The sequence below is a fragment of the Xyrauchen texanus genome, chromosome 37 (genome assembly GCF_025860055.1).
Source record: "Xyrauchen texanus isolate HMW12.3.18 chromosome 37, RBS_HiC_50CHRs, whole genome shotgun sequence".
Taxonomy (NCBI): Eukaryota; Metazoa; Chordata; class Actinopteri; order Cypriniformes; family Catostomidae; genus Xyrauchen; species Xyrauchen texanus.
Genome location: NC_068312.1, coordinates 13,994,168 through 14,009,804, shown reverse-complemented (window position 1 = coordinate 14,009,804; position 15,637 = coordinate 13,994,168). Strand labels below are relative to the sequence as shown.

At 38.8% G+C, this 15,637-nt stretch overlaps 1 protein-coding gene across 1 annotated transcript in view; it reads left to right on the top strand.

Annotated features, from left to right (window-relative positions):
- The window catches only part of LOC127630986 (transmembrane protein 132C-like), a 345,492-nt gene that overhangs the window by 175,984 nt on the left and 153,871 nt on the right, over nt 1–15,637 (top strand). The gene's annotated exons all lie outside the window — the stretch shown is intronic.

Sequence of the window (15,637 nt, the reverse complement as noted above, 5' to 3'; positions counted from 1 at the left end):
ATTTCTGGATGAATATATCAAATCAGAGACAATTTATTTATAAAAACAGTAAAATGTTATGTTAAATAATGTGCACTGCTTAATTCATATTTATGAGTTAAGCCTTCACCATTTCATGAACAAAATGTTTTAATCAAAATTGCACCCATGCATTAGGAAATCAGTATATGTCTCATTTGGAAACATTTGTTTGCCTTTGGGCATTGCAAATCATTTAGGGAGGTCAAATCAGGCTATTATCATTCCAGCGGCATTCTTGCTACTATTCATTCAGTCATTATTATTCATGATGGTAATTTAGAAGGCTTGATTATTACTGGCCTTTCATTTTTTACTGTTGATAAAGTCAGTCATGACCCAAGAGTCATCACGTCGACATTAGTTTGAGAAATGAAAGGAAGAGCCTTTGAGGATGAAGAGAGTCATCTGACAAAGTTAATCTCATTATCCTAAAAGTGTGTAGATGGGGATTCTGTACTTCTTTTGTGATCATAAAATGAGGATCATGGTTAACAGAAACTGAATTTGTGGAGATTACTAATTGAATTACTTGTGATGGGGATGTCTCAAGCGTATCTGTCTGTTGGTCTCACCACACCACTCTGGTCATGTGATGGGTTCTCCTCTCCCTAATACATTGTTTCCTACACACTCTCACGGTGAAATCGTAAGGATTCATATGACTTCTCTAAATTTGGCTAATTCGTAGGATATCATTTGACTACACTCTTTAAATTCGAATGACTTTCACTACAGCCAATGATGCCGCTGGACATTGTTCCCATCTAATACGTGACAATTACTTGCTTCTGTCACACACAACAGCTTCCTATCATATTTGCACACTCTACTGATCAATTAGGTATAGATAAGGGGTTTGGGTAAGGGCATAATTTTAATAAGCCTTAATAATGTCATTAACACCTTGTGCTCGAAACTCTCGTTTACTTCAGCATTAACATCCAGTCATTTGCACGTGATAACTGTACAAATTTATACGAACAAACTCCAAAAATATGTACATATGAAATATACGAAATAGCCAATTCTTAAAATATGTATGATTTTTTATGAGACTGGGTTTGTCACCGAAGAGCTAGTAAATGGATGTTTCATTAAGTCTCATAAGCAAACATTTTATTCAGTCATTTAAACATCTTTGCAACAACTGGACTAATGTAAAACTATTAGGTGTTACAATTAGTTCGGTTTGATTGGTCAAGCAATATTCTAAAAATATCAAGTCTGTTGACACAGTGGGGTATTGGCCCCAACTACTGGTTTTTGTGAAAGTTTTCTGGCCTTCGAGAGTGAATAATTTAAATCCAGTGGACCAGAAGACAGGAAGAGGAACCTCATTTGCTTCACAGAAAGAGTCTGAATGGCTAACAGTGGTCTGCTAATGCAATTGACATGAATGTTTGGGCGTAATAGCTTTCTCCTGGTGGGTGTAGAAATAGGAGTTTCGCATATTAACCTGTTTAAATTGGAAAAAGGAACAGACTTTCATTTTCACTCTGGTACTGGAGTGACTGACTGAGAGGTTTTGGGTGGTCTGAGTCTTTCATTCATGTCCTTCTTTTCCTGCCAGTTGTTTCTGTTAATAACTTTAGTTTTCTCTCTTCAAAGTCCACTGAGTATTCCCTTTTTTGTGTCTTTTTTGTGTTTATGCTCTCTTTTTTTTTGTTTTCAAACTTTGGGGTTTGAAATAAAGTTGCTGTTTGTGAGTTGTTTTTTTTTTTTTTTGCAATGCTGGGGAATAACAAGCTTAAAATAGAGATGACACTAACAACAAATTACTAACGAGCTGCTTTTTCCAACAAGTAGATTGCAAAACTGCATTGCTTTTTATGTCATATTTAGGGCAGGGTGTTGATTCAGATTTAACAATTTGATTAGATTTTGATTCAATTCATATGGGTATATTTTAGGGCTGGGTAAATTGTTTTTATTCTGTTACAAATCACGATTCTTGAGCCAATAAATATTAAAATCGTTTTTTTTATAAAAAATATATATATATATGTTTATCTTAATCTGGCAATGATTGACAATGAACCTACATTACTGCAGAGTCCAATTTTAATGGATTTGGTCACGTACTCTCGTGCATTTTTACTCGGACCTGACTCGGACTCGAGCCTTTGGGATTCAAGAGCCGAGTCCATGGCATTTGATTTGTGATGCACTGAACAAAATAAATAAATAAAAATAATGAAACAGAAATAAATTGACACTCTGTGTATAAGCAGTTGCAGCAACCCCTGATGCAGTAGACATAGCAAGAGTTTGTTTCACCGTGTTGATCAAACACGCCTGCAGAGTGGCACACTCTTTCAACAAATACGCTTGAATGTTACTACGGAGGCTGCTGCAGAACATCGATTACCGAAGTGGCTGGCATGACGAACACATAAAGACAAGTATGTAGCGCCATTTGTGCGGCCAAGACGGTGCTCGCATCGCGGTTTCGTCATGGTTAAGAACTTCATTAATTCAAGTCACCCACATCATGTCTCTCACAGTTTACTAAAACAACATATAAAAACAAAAATCTGAAAAATATTATTAATATTGGTCTTTTAAGTCTTTTTAAGTGTAATGTATCCACACATGTAGTCTCTTGTTGTCAACTTAAACTGGTCCTGTAACTTTTTAAATAGTCGGGGGAAAATAATTTTGAAACAAAATCATAAAAACAGCACATATTTATTTGTGTCTATTTTAAAAGCATTGACGAGCTGCTTTTTGGTAGGGTCACTGATTTTTTATTCTTAAATTAAATATCCTCATTGTCCTTCTTGCTATTGTCTCATTGGAACAGGTATCGTTTTTAGAGAAGAAAATCAAATTGGTTGCGTCACACGTTGATTTCACGATACATTAATTCTAGTCTTCAACAAATCAGCAGAAATGTGTCTACCATGGCAATGATGTCATGCACTCTACGTCATCCTGTCAGTCAATGCAAATGCCCAAAATAATGAAAAAATGTGTTTTCAACATGAGCTGAAAGAAGCCGATCCATGTATTAGCACAACTTGTGTAAATGTAAGCAGGGTGTTTTCTGAATGTTCATTTTCCCCATGAGCATGGAGGTAAATCAGACAAGTGTCCCATTTAGACACTGCTCTTTTTACATAGTACAAGCACTTAAAGTAATATTCTGGGTTCAATACAAGTTGAGCTCAATCGACAGCATTTATGGCATTATGTTGATTACTACAAAAATAAATCAACCCTTCTTTTTTTTAAAAAATAGCAAAAAACAAGGTTACAATGATGCAACTTAAAATGGAAGTGAATGTGGCCAACCTTTAACATTAAAATACTCACTGTTTCAGAAGTATAGCCTCAAGACATAAAGGATATGCATGTAAACGTGATTTTAGTGTGATAAAATCACTTATTAACCTTTTCTCTGTAAAGTTATAGCCAATTTTACAACTTCTTTGTCATGATGATGTAACGTCAAACAAATCCTAAAACTCTAAAATGACTGTAAAATGAGTTTTAAACACCTTTACAGCTCAAATAATACAGGAGTTTAAACAGAAGAATTAATGTAAGTGCTTTTGTAAAATTATAAGCTTCACATTTCTGTGTTTAAACCCTTCATAAATTGGCCCTTCTTTTTCCCCATTCACATCCATTTTAACTGCGTCACTGTAACACAGATTTTTTCTTTTTTTAAAGAAAAGGAGGGAGAATTCAACATTACGCCACAAATGCTGCCGATTCCGCTTAACTTGTATTGAACCCGGAACATTCCATATGTTGAGATGTGGAGATTGTATTTTGAATTATGGGTTCCAATGTTGTGAAATTTGTGTTAAAATATGTACCTGACATAACAAGTCTACTCATAATTAAACATGCAATAAGAAATATATGGATAGAATAAGCTAAGTGGAATTTGTAAATGGAAAAAAATGCTAAAATGTGGATAAATAGTGAAAAACAAAATATACAATTTCACAAACTATATATATATATTACAGATTGTTGCACACCCCTTTCAGAATGTAGGCCTATGCAAATATAAGAGATAAGAGATTCAAATTGCTATTGTGTGACATCTCTGAGCACATCATTATTTCTTTTCACAATTTCTCCCTTTGTGTTGAGAAAAAGAAAGAAAATCACATGGAGCCCCAACATAGAGGTGAGTAAACAATGACTGAATTTAAATTTTTGGGTGAACTACTCCTTTTAGAACCAATGGAGTGTAAACTTTTGAACAGGATCAGTTGTTTAAAATCATTTACTATTCTGTCTTGTGGAATATATGTGAGTATCTGTTGTCAAATAGCTTCTTCAAAGTAGTACTAAATAAATTTGTATGATACCTCTTATTTTTTTATATGATAACACACGTACGCATCAGGATTTTAGGTGCACAAGCAGTGCATAGAACTGCCCCAAATCTTCCATGAAATAACAATCATGTCCGTGTTAAATGGCCCTTATATTAGCAGTGGGCTTTACCAGTGTTTTCAGATAATTGCAGTCAAATTGTGAGATGTAACTTCTCAGCGAGTGCTAATTACTACTGTGTTGGCTCATTATTTTCCCAAACCAGTCGGCAGATAGAGACAAAAATGTATAATTATTCTCAGTATATATATATCTCAGTATATATTATTTCTTTAGGCAGGAAGTTTAGATAAAAGTAAACTAAATTGAAAGGACACATTGAAAATAAAAATAAAAATTAAAAAAATAAATACAAATTTGAAATAATAATCACTCTGGTGAATGACTTTTGTTCCATTTGTATCGACAATAGTGTTTTCGTAGATGTGAAAGTTAAAATAAGCTTAAAACATTGATGTTGAGTTTAGGGACTCTGACTCGACTCGGACTCGACCTGTTATGGACTCGGTCTTGAGTCCAACTCTGCCCCTTTTGGACTCAGACTTGACTAGGACTAGGAACCCAACACTACTGCAGAGTTCCACACTAACAGGTTTTCTGTGTGAGAAGTTTTGTCTCTTTAATTCTTTACATTGAGTCCTTTAATGTACCGCTGCTGCAGCCATCAAGTGTTCACTGTTGGACGTCAAAATCCTCTGCTGTGATCAATGTTCCTGTTATTATGCATAATCCAGACATTTATTTGATAGGTGTTGTGGAGAATATTTGTCAGAAGTCACCCTGCAGATTCTGTATGACACTTTTTTAATAAATAGTTTAGCTGTAAAAAGGCTTATCAAACTGTTGGACACCATAAACTAGGCTACGTGTTGCGCGCTGCAATAATCTAACAGCCAGGGTATTCATGCGCAGTGGTGGGTAATTTTGCTAATTTACCCGCCACTATCGACAAGAAATGCTGCTAGACACAAAGATGCGTGCTTAGGAAGCACACCTGATTATATTTTGAAGAACAAATGAAAGAAATGCCGGCGATTAGCGTGTCTGATTTGCTTATTTGTTCAGAACTTCATTTGCGCTTCGGCGGCACGAAGCGCAACAAGTGCAAATGGTTCCTTTTTATTTATCTGTCAGTCATCGTTGAGCAGTTTATAAAAATAGAGTTGTCTATGAGAATGCTGCAGAGGCTCTCAGACTATCTCAGGATGCATATGCAAATAACATGCAACAACACAGGGACATGGGGACTACAGGTGAATTGTCATGTGTGTCTTGTACAGAATGTAAATGTCATGTGTGTCATGTACAGAAATGGTTCTTGAACAAGTTTACTCTCTATCCTCCAGTTGTATGTTGCAAAATATCATTATGATAATAGTAATAGCCTATGGTAATATATGATATATTTTATATTCTAAAATAACCAAATTAGATTGATAAATTACAATTATATATTGTATATATTTATTTGTTGAATACAAATGGACATAATGTAGCCTTACATAGGTTTCTTTGCACTAACTAGTTAAATTCCTACCTTTTACCTGCATTTTATTTATTACAGAGTGAAACAACTGTCATATTAGACACAACTGTTCTTCCATAGGCATTTCTTCCTGAGAGAAACAAAGATGTTTTTATATCAAAACATAAAATCCCAATACTTACAGAATCGTAATACAGCAATACATATCGAATCGACTAGGACATATCATTGTAATATCAAATCGGGATGTCTGTGGCAATTCCCAGCCCTAGAATATTTCAGTTATAACCCCTTTAGGCCCCTGCATGACTGCTTTGTGCATTTTTAATTTCCCTTTATGATTATAACTAGTAGCACCTTAAACAAAAAAATATAAAATTATAGTGCAAATAGTTTTCCTAAAAATTGATGTCCACATATGTAAGTAATACCAAGCAATAGAAAGTTAGATTTTTTTAATCAAGTAGTTTATAATGTGTCCAGGAGTGTTGGTTATTCATGTTTTTGAGATGTTATAGACATTACAGCTGATTTTCTATAAAGCTGAATAAATATTTCTCATTCAAAGTAATGGCTGTTGCTACAGATATGTTACAGTTGAAAATTATTCAAAATAACCTTTTCAACTTTTGAGGGAAAATGGTCCCATGATGTTGTGTCATGTGACTCGGTGCATCATAATATGAATCCTTAAATGACAGCGTTGAGTCAGTTACTTTTCATTTCCATTAATTTCAATCACAGTGTTTAATTCATTTAAATTATGGATTGCGTTTAGCGAAGCAAAAATACAACATCCACACGTGTTGTATATATTTGCTTATGAGGTTTGATTAGGTGTGCTGACTGCTCCCTGCTGATGTGGCTCGTAAAAATACATGCACCTGAAGCTTGAATTGCTTCATGTTAAAGAAATATATACTTTTATGAAGAGCCTTGTGTTTTCAGAAGTGCCTTGTTGGCAAACTGCAATTTTAAAGTTGCTCTCCAACACTGTTTGCATTGTAGTGTGTATGTGTTTGTGTAAGTGAAGAGTAATTTCTTACATTAAATACATTACTATCATCTCAGACTTAGCAAGACTGTTACTCAGACGTTACCTGGATGTTTCTTATACTGACTCCTCAAGAATATGCAATACACAAGAAACTAAATCTTATCTGACCTGAAGCTGTGATTGGCACACAACTTACATTATTTGTGAACATAATGCCATAGCACAGTATGGCCCTTAAAATATATATTATGTGACATCACATCCTGCTATAGACACCAAAAGTGGGCCTTTCTTTTTTTATTTGTTTACTTCAATATCAGTTAGCACAAGACTGCATTTAGAGAAAATGCTGTTTGAGATTTGTTGGTGTGCTGGCCTTGGTCAAGAGTCTTTGTTCTTTCACCATACAGCATTGCTGTTTGATTTATCTGCTTCAGCAAGGCTTCAGGAATGAGATGCATGAATAAATGCTCACACACACATAGAGGCAGACACTCAAAGAGCAATGTCTGTGAGCTTATGAGCTCGACTGCAGGCAATGCTGCACCATTTAAACCTCAGATCGCTGTGTTCTGACAATCTCCTGGATCAGAAATATATGAATGCAGGATTTTGTCTCACAGTCCAATGGTGTACTGTGTGGCAGGGAGGAGGGCGGGGTCAGGTTGTGATTCTACACACCCTAATAAGGCTAATCAAGCCTCCGAGAGGGATAAAGGCTGACCAGAGGCGGCGGTGCAACAGAGAGAGAGATTTACGGCAGCTGTATGACACCTGTGTGTGTGTTTGTTTGGTTCAGTTATTCATTAAATATTATTTATTTTATCAGGCCAGTTCTCACCTCTTCCTTTCCATTCCTTTACACTTGTGCCGAAAGCCGGGAAGGAGGATGGATGCGCTATAGTAGAGTCCTCACCACTACCATCTACCCCAAAGGAGCAGCCTTGGCCATCTGCCAGGAGACAGAGGAGCCGCTGGCCGAGAGGGGAGAAGGGGATCCTAGCCGACTGCCTGGAACAGTCTGGGCCACTGCCAGGGGCGGGGGAAGACCCCTACCAGCCACTAAATGTGGCGGGGTCATGACAACCACCAACCGCGAGCAGGGAGGGACTCCCGGCTGACCGCCTGGAGCGGGAGAACCACTGCCAGGGGTGGGGGAGACCCCTTCTATTCCCCGAGAAAGCGGCGGGGCGTTCTGTCCACCAGGGGTCGGAGGACTGCCTCCGATCTGCCTGGGGAGGTGCGGCTGTTGTCCATTAGAGGGTGGAGGAGTGGCAGAGGACCAAGCTACGTACGTATTGTTGTTTCCCTCCCCCGTCCCCTCCCAGGGGGCTGCACGTCATGCCGGGGGGCTCCCCTACCTGAGAGAACAAGGGAGGAATGTGGCAGGGCTGAGGGCAGGGCTGGGTCGTGATGCTACACACCCGGCCCCTAATCAGGCTAATCAATCCTCCGAGAGGGATAAAAGCACGACAGAGAGAGATTTACAGGCAGCTGCCCTACACCTTTGTGTGTGTGTGTTTGCCTTGGTTCTGTTCTTCATTAAATATTATTTATATGATCACGCTGGTTCTCACCTCCTCCTTTCCATTAATCCCTTTACACACTGATATTACAGGCACTCACTTTTGACCCAGCAAGTCAAGAATTCTATGCTGACAGAAGTAATAGTTATAATACTGGTAAAATGCTTGTACTTTCTTCAGAACTGGTGAAGCAATTTCCATTTACTTTAAAGCTCTTTTTTCTTATTATTAAACGTTATTTTATTGCATTTTTTTATATTCAAACAGGAAGGTGCTTTATGATTACCAAGTTGAAATACTTCACATAAAATAACACACAAAATGTGTGTTTGAATGAATGAATGAACTGAACATTACTTTTGTGATTACAAGTTTAATGTATGATATACCATACATGTACAGTATGATTAGAGCTGAAAATTATAACCTGGTGTTCATTATCCATGAACACTATACAAGTGTTTAATCAGATTTATGTGGTCAGTGTAAACAGTATGCAAGTATGTAACTGTAACAAATCTCTTAGTTCCAGGGAAGGAGAAAGCGGATATGGCATACTGCATTCCAATGAAGCAGTGCTTTATTTGTAGGTTAATCTGTTGCTTTTCAGCAACACACTCTGCACACAGGCACACACTCACACAGACAGTTCAACCATGACTCTCTCCCCCATCTGCCGCCATCTCCTCTCCTTTTATCTCTGCCATAGCTCAGTGGAAACACAAACAAGTGTTGGCACAGTTATAAATACTTAACCATTCAGCTTTCCCAGACCTCACTCTCCACAGATCGGCGCTCGATCACAACCCCACCTCCACATACCCCCACTGCCCAACTCAGGTCAGGGAACTGTCCGGACTGCTACCCCACCCCACCCCCAATCTGAGAGAGAAAATCAGCCACTGCCATCTGCGCCCTGGCCTGTGGACAACATCAAATTTAAAGGGCTGAAGTTCCAGACACCAACGAGTAATCCACGCATTGATATCCTTCCGGTAGCTGATAGGGGTGGGAAGGAACCATCGCTCCTGGAGTCATCTCAATGTAGTGTTCTATGAGGTATGTATGAGGCTCCCAGTAACTCAGGAAAACTCCCTGGAAACCTCATTCACTTGGGATGGTAAGAGGTGATCTCCACAGGGAACTGGTGGTTTGATAGGGAGTTTTTGATTCCAGCTCCAGACCTAACTCCTCCCTCTCTGGGACAAGCAGTACCAAAGCCACGGGTACCAACTCTCTCCACGGTTTTAGGAGATTCAGGTGATAAATTTGTCGTGCTCCAACTCTATCTTTTTGTTTTACCTCATAGTCAACTTTCCCAACTAACAATTTAGAGCTTGATGTGGGAAATAACACAAAGACCTTATCTCCATGTGAGGATTCCCATAGCCGAGTGCCCTTGCTATACAGCCAGGACTACCATTCCTGGGCCTGGAGCAAATTTTCCTGTGTTAGTTGCCCCAATGTGTGTAGTTTTGCTCTCAGGTCCAGAACGTATTGAATTTTGTTCTTACTCTCTGAAGGTCACTCCTCCTATTTTTCTATCAGAACAAACATCTAGGATGCCCTGAGGCTTGCGGCCGAAAATTAATTCAAAGGGGAAAAACCCTGTGGAGGCTTGTGAGACCTTTCGTACTGCAAATAACAGGCTTCTAGCCATTTATACCAATTTTGCACGTTCGTTTACGTACTTCTGAACCATATTTTTAAGGGTCTGATTAAACTTCTCATCCAGGCCATCCGTCTGAGGATAGTAAACGCTGGTGCAGATCGATTTAATCTCCAGTAGTTCATAAAGTTCACAGAGTGTTCGTAACATAAACAAAGTGCCCTGATCAGTTAGGATCTCTTTCGGGATCCCAACCTAGGAGATGATTTTAAAGAGTGCCTCTGCAACACTGCTTGCTGAAGTGTTGCTTCAGGGTATCATGCTGCATAATCCACCAAGACTAATACAAAGCGATGCCCCCATTCCATCGGTTCTAATGGCCCAACAAGGTCCATGCCAATTCTTTCGAAGGGGACCTCGATCAATGGAAGAGGGCACAATGATGCTTTTGGAGTGGCCAGTGGATTCACCAACTGACGTTCGTGACATGCAGCACACCACCTGCATACATCCCTGTGAACGCAAATGGTCCAAATGGTCCATGAGACAGTTCAGTGTCTCATCTTGCCCTAAATGTCCCACCATTGGATTATAATTAATTTTCATAATTAACAACTGTGTTGTATTTTAATTTTTTTGGGTGTACTGCATCACCCGATACAACTGGTCTTTAATAATAGATTAGTAGGGATAGAAGAGCTGTTGACTACCAATTACTCTCACTTGGTCAAAAGAGTGCCTGAGAGACTTGTCTCTTGTCTGCTCCAGAGGGAAATCCCCCCATTGGGATTTTACGGAGGGCGGGCTGGGCGGAGTCCTCACTTCCTTCTGGGTTTCCCTGAACTGGAGCTGATGTCGACAGCCCAGGCACCACCTCCCCATCTGCACACATTTCCCTCAATAATAACTGAAATGCTGGCCAATTCGTACCCAAGATCAGCAGATGGGTGAGGCGGGGACTAACTGCCACCTGTATTCTATGATTTTGTTATTGGAATGGAACAGTAACAGGCACTAAAAGCTATTCGTGTATATCCCCATATACACACCTCACCTTCACCTGGCATGCTGTGCCCAAAGCCTCACCTTGAACCAAGCTTTGGTGACGCGAAGTCTGATTAAAAACCCAACTCAACCAAGGCTTGATATGTACCTACTTGCATACTCACAGGTATGCGGTACGTCCCCACTCGATCAGGGGCAGGTTGTGACACTTCAGGGATCCGGGCCCCCGGCCCCACATCCATCAGGTTATTGATCCTGAATGTGTCCTGGTTACGCTCAGTGCCAGCACACCGGCCTAGACACACCTACGGCCCTGGATTCATCAACCTTGCAGGAAATGGGAATAGGAAAAGAGGGGGTCGGGACAATAGAATTGCCCCGGGTCCGGGGAGCAGGCTTGGGGGAAATGAACCCCCATCGCCAGGGGGTAGGGTCAGGCACATTATGGGATGGGAAAGGGGAAGAGAGACAGAGTTGCAGAGAGAGAACTGAATTTGCCCTCTGGACCCACTCCATTATTCCTTTTAGTAGATGGGCTAGGAACGGCTCCAGTACCATCAGGTTGATAATTCCATCGGCGCCGTGGTCTTCCACCACAGCCCACTGGAAACATGTTAGCACAGGTGTAAATTCTTAACCACTTAGCTTTCCCGTACCTCACTCTCCACAGATTGGCACTCCATCACACTCCTGCCTCCACACTAACACTCAATCATAAACATTTTGAAATGTAATAGATAGGGCTGTCAATTTAGCTTATTAATTTACTGTGATTAATTAGAAAAAAATGTATGTGTTAAAAAATCAATGCAAGTAATCCTGCCTCCTGACCCATATGTAAATTTCATAATAAAAGTATGTATTTTCCTACCATCAGAGCAATTTAAGTTTGAAGTAAATGTAACCATGGTTTTATGAGTCTGTAGGGGGTAGTCAGCGTGCCTCAACAAACTTAACAACTGTATTGGCAGTTCACATGCAAATAAAAATTCAGAGCAATTCTGAAGTCAACCTTAACGGTTTCAAGATGATTATAGAAAACCTAAAAAAAGTGTTTTAAAGTAATAGTTCCCAGTTAAATTGAGCAAGTGTCGATCTCTATTCGAAAGCAGAGTGATTTTCTGTTAATCGTTCTTAAATCCGTTTTTCCATAACTTTTCCCATTAAATTGAATGTGACTATTTGCGTAAGAATGGTATTGCAAACAATTTACACAGAAATTCATTCTGCTCGTGTTTCATGAATATGGTCCATTGTATATCTTACTAAAATAACAAATTTTGGCTAGGTCTAAGTATCTATAAATGTCATGTTAACATAAATACTTTTCATCTTTAAATATGTTAGACTTAGCATTTGATACTTTTTCTTTTTTTTTAAAGAGTAAAGAAATTTCCACTTCTCCAATATCTGAGTTAGTGTAAGACAAATAATTTAGCAGGTACAACCTTACCCTGAATAACAACCCAGAGAAAACATTTTTGCTCAAAGATTGGTCTTTCGTAGCACATGGGGCTTATTTAAAGATCAGCTTTGTCTCAGATATTTCTAATTCCATGTACATGTAAAAAAACATGACACACATTAAACAATTGTTGGCATATAGTAAGAGTATACAGTAGATGTACAACCCCAATTATGAAAAAGTATAGAAATTTAATAAAAACAATAAGGAGTGATTTGCGAATTCTATTCACTCTGTGCTATATTTAAAGCACTACAACAACAGAGCATTTCAGGTTTTTTTTTTTTTTTTTTTTGGTGTATAAGAAGCCTCCAAAAGATCCTATTTAAAATCCTAGAAAAATGTTTCCCAAAGATGAGTTGGAAGGAATTTTGGCATTTCACCCTTTACAGTGCACTTGTTAAAAGATTCAAAGAATCTGGTCAATTCTCGGAGCGCAAAGGGCAATGCCAATACCCACTTCTAAATGCGCGTGATCTCCGATCCCTCAGACATTACCGTCGGTCTTACGTATGTAATGGATATCACAACATTTGTTTAGGAATACTTCTGTAAACATTTGTCTGTCCACATCATACCCCACTGCATCCATATATGCAAGTTAATGGGAAAGTTCACACCAAAAATTTAAATTCAGTAATTGTTTATGCATCCCAGTGTTGTTATAACCCCATTTGAATTTATTTTTTTATCTAACACAAAGAAAGAAATTGTGAAAAAAAACTGTGCTCAGTTATGTCATACATTCTGTGGTGACCATCTCTTCAAGCTTCAAAATGATGCAAAAGTGTTATTCAGAAGTCTAATAAATTATTGCATGAGACTTGTGTTCCTGTTCTGAAAGCATACAACCGACCATTGCTCTCATGTGCATGTTCATGAGATTGAACAAGAGCAACAGTTACGCTAGCCCAAGAATATTTTCGCTGAGGTATTGCTTTCTTCAGTTGGAGGTCTGTCACAAATACGCAGGCGGCAGAGACGGACTGGCCATCAGGAGAACCGGGATTATTCCTGGTTGGGCTGGCCACGAAGCGATATGCCGAATTGGGCTGCGATAAGCTGAAGGGGCAGTGAATTACAGAAGGGTACAGGGAAACACATTGCTTTCAAATCACTCCCACCCCCACCCCCAAGTTTACAACTTGACATCATACCATAACCCCCTGAGGTTTATACTCTGTTTCAAACAAATGAGGCTTGTTCTCTGACTACAAACTCTTCATACATATTTAGTAAGTTTGGTTCTCTTTTGTGTGCAGCTGTGTTGTGTTCTGTTGTTTCTATCACTGTGGCGGACCTGTTTTTAGATAAACAAAAAGCATTGTCACTTGAAAGCCCTATTTCTCTCATGCAGTCTCATGAATATGCAGAGCAGAGCAACGGTCAGTCAGTTTCTCTAAATAATACTTTAGATCTCGGTTTGTTTCTTACCAATCCTCATCGTATACTTCCATTTATGCATTTGGCAGACGCTTTTATCCAAAGCAACTTACAGTGCACTTATTACAGGGACAATTCCCCCAGAGCAACCTGGGGTTAAGTGCCTTGCTCAAGGACACAATGGAGGTGGCTGTGGGGTTAGAACCTGTGACCTTGTGATTAACAGTCCTGTGCTTTAGCCACTACGCCACCACCACTTACTTCCAAAACAAGACATTAGTCTCATGGGATAATTAATTAGCCTTATGAATTATACTTTTGCATGGTTTTGTAGCTTGACAAGATGATCACCATAAACTGCCATTGTATGACATCACTGAGCACAACAATTTTTTCACAATGTATCCCTTTTTGCTAAGAAAAAGAAAGCAAGCCAAATGGGGGTATATCAACACAGGGGTGAGTAAACAATGACTGAATTTTCATTTTGGGGTGAAATATCCCTTTTTTTTACTATGTTTTACTAAGCAAAACAGAAGCCATACATAATCACTGTCCAGAAGCACCACCGACTTCTCTGGGCTCGGTCTCATTTAAATGGAATTAGAACAATGTAATGATGTTTAGTGGTCTTACGAGTCCACATTTCAAATGGCTTTTGGAAGAATGTCATGTTCAAGAGTAGCATTAATAAATGTGTATTATGTATCATGAAAATTGTTTAAATTGTAAGGAGTGGACAGAACTATTATTGTGATGGGAATTCACATGTGAGAAAGGAAAGGAGAGGAGGCAGAAAGACATATGTGCTTTTCAGAGCGTTTACCCCTATCTGTTGTCACAGCTTAACGGAGACTTGTGTGTGTTGACAGAAATGTTGTGGTAGAAATTATAAGACCTACTTATACTCATTTACATTTATGCATTTGACAGATGCTTTTATCCAAAGCGATGTACAGTGCAATTATTACAGGGACAATCCCCCCGGAACAACCTGGAGTTAAGTGCCTTGCTCAAGGACACAATGGTGGTGGCGGCTGTGGGGTTAGAACCTGTGACCTTCTGATTAACAGCCCTGTGCTTTAGCCACTACGCCAAAAAATGGATGTCCAGCATGGTGACATCAGTTGAAAAATCAAAAGTGTTATTTGTTATGAAAATGTTATAAATAAGACAGCAGTAAATATATTGTTAAAAGGCAACATGTATTTGGCTACTTTCAAGTTGTAAGGCTAAGATGAACATGTCAATTGTTAATGTGATGAACCAATCATGTGGTTAAAATATGACACCTGTTTAAACTTAAAAAGAACTGACTTCATACATCCTTGAAAATGGCTTTGGGACCAGTTGATTAAAAGTAAAAATGATAAAAAAAAGAAAAGTTTTAAGAAAAGGTATAACATAATTTGTTTGCAGAATTCAATTGGTTTGGTATTTTGTTGAGTTGGGGTACTCGAGTTTGGACTCGAATCCGAGTCATGAGTCCAATTTTAATGGACTTTCACTTGTCACGGACTCGGTGCATTTTTCCTCGAACTTGACTCGTAGTTGGATTTTTTTCCAAGTCCAGCCAAGTTCATGGCATTTGTGTTGCAATGACATATGGCAAACAAATAACATAACATAGGGTGACCATACATCCACTTTTTCCTGGACATGTCCTCTTTTTCAGACCTGAAAAAAGCATCAGGACAGATTTCAAAATTTCCTCTAAATGTCTGAGGTTTGGCTTTGTCTTCGTCATCATAATGATGTGCTCTCTACAGTTAGTACTATCATAAATTCT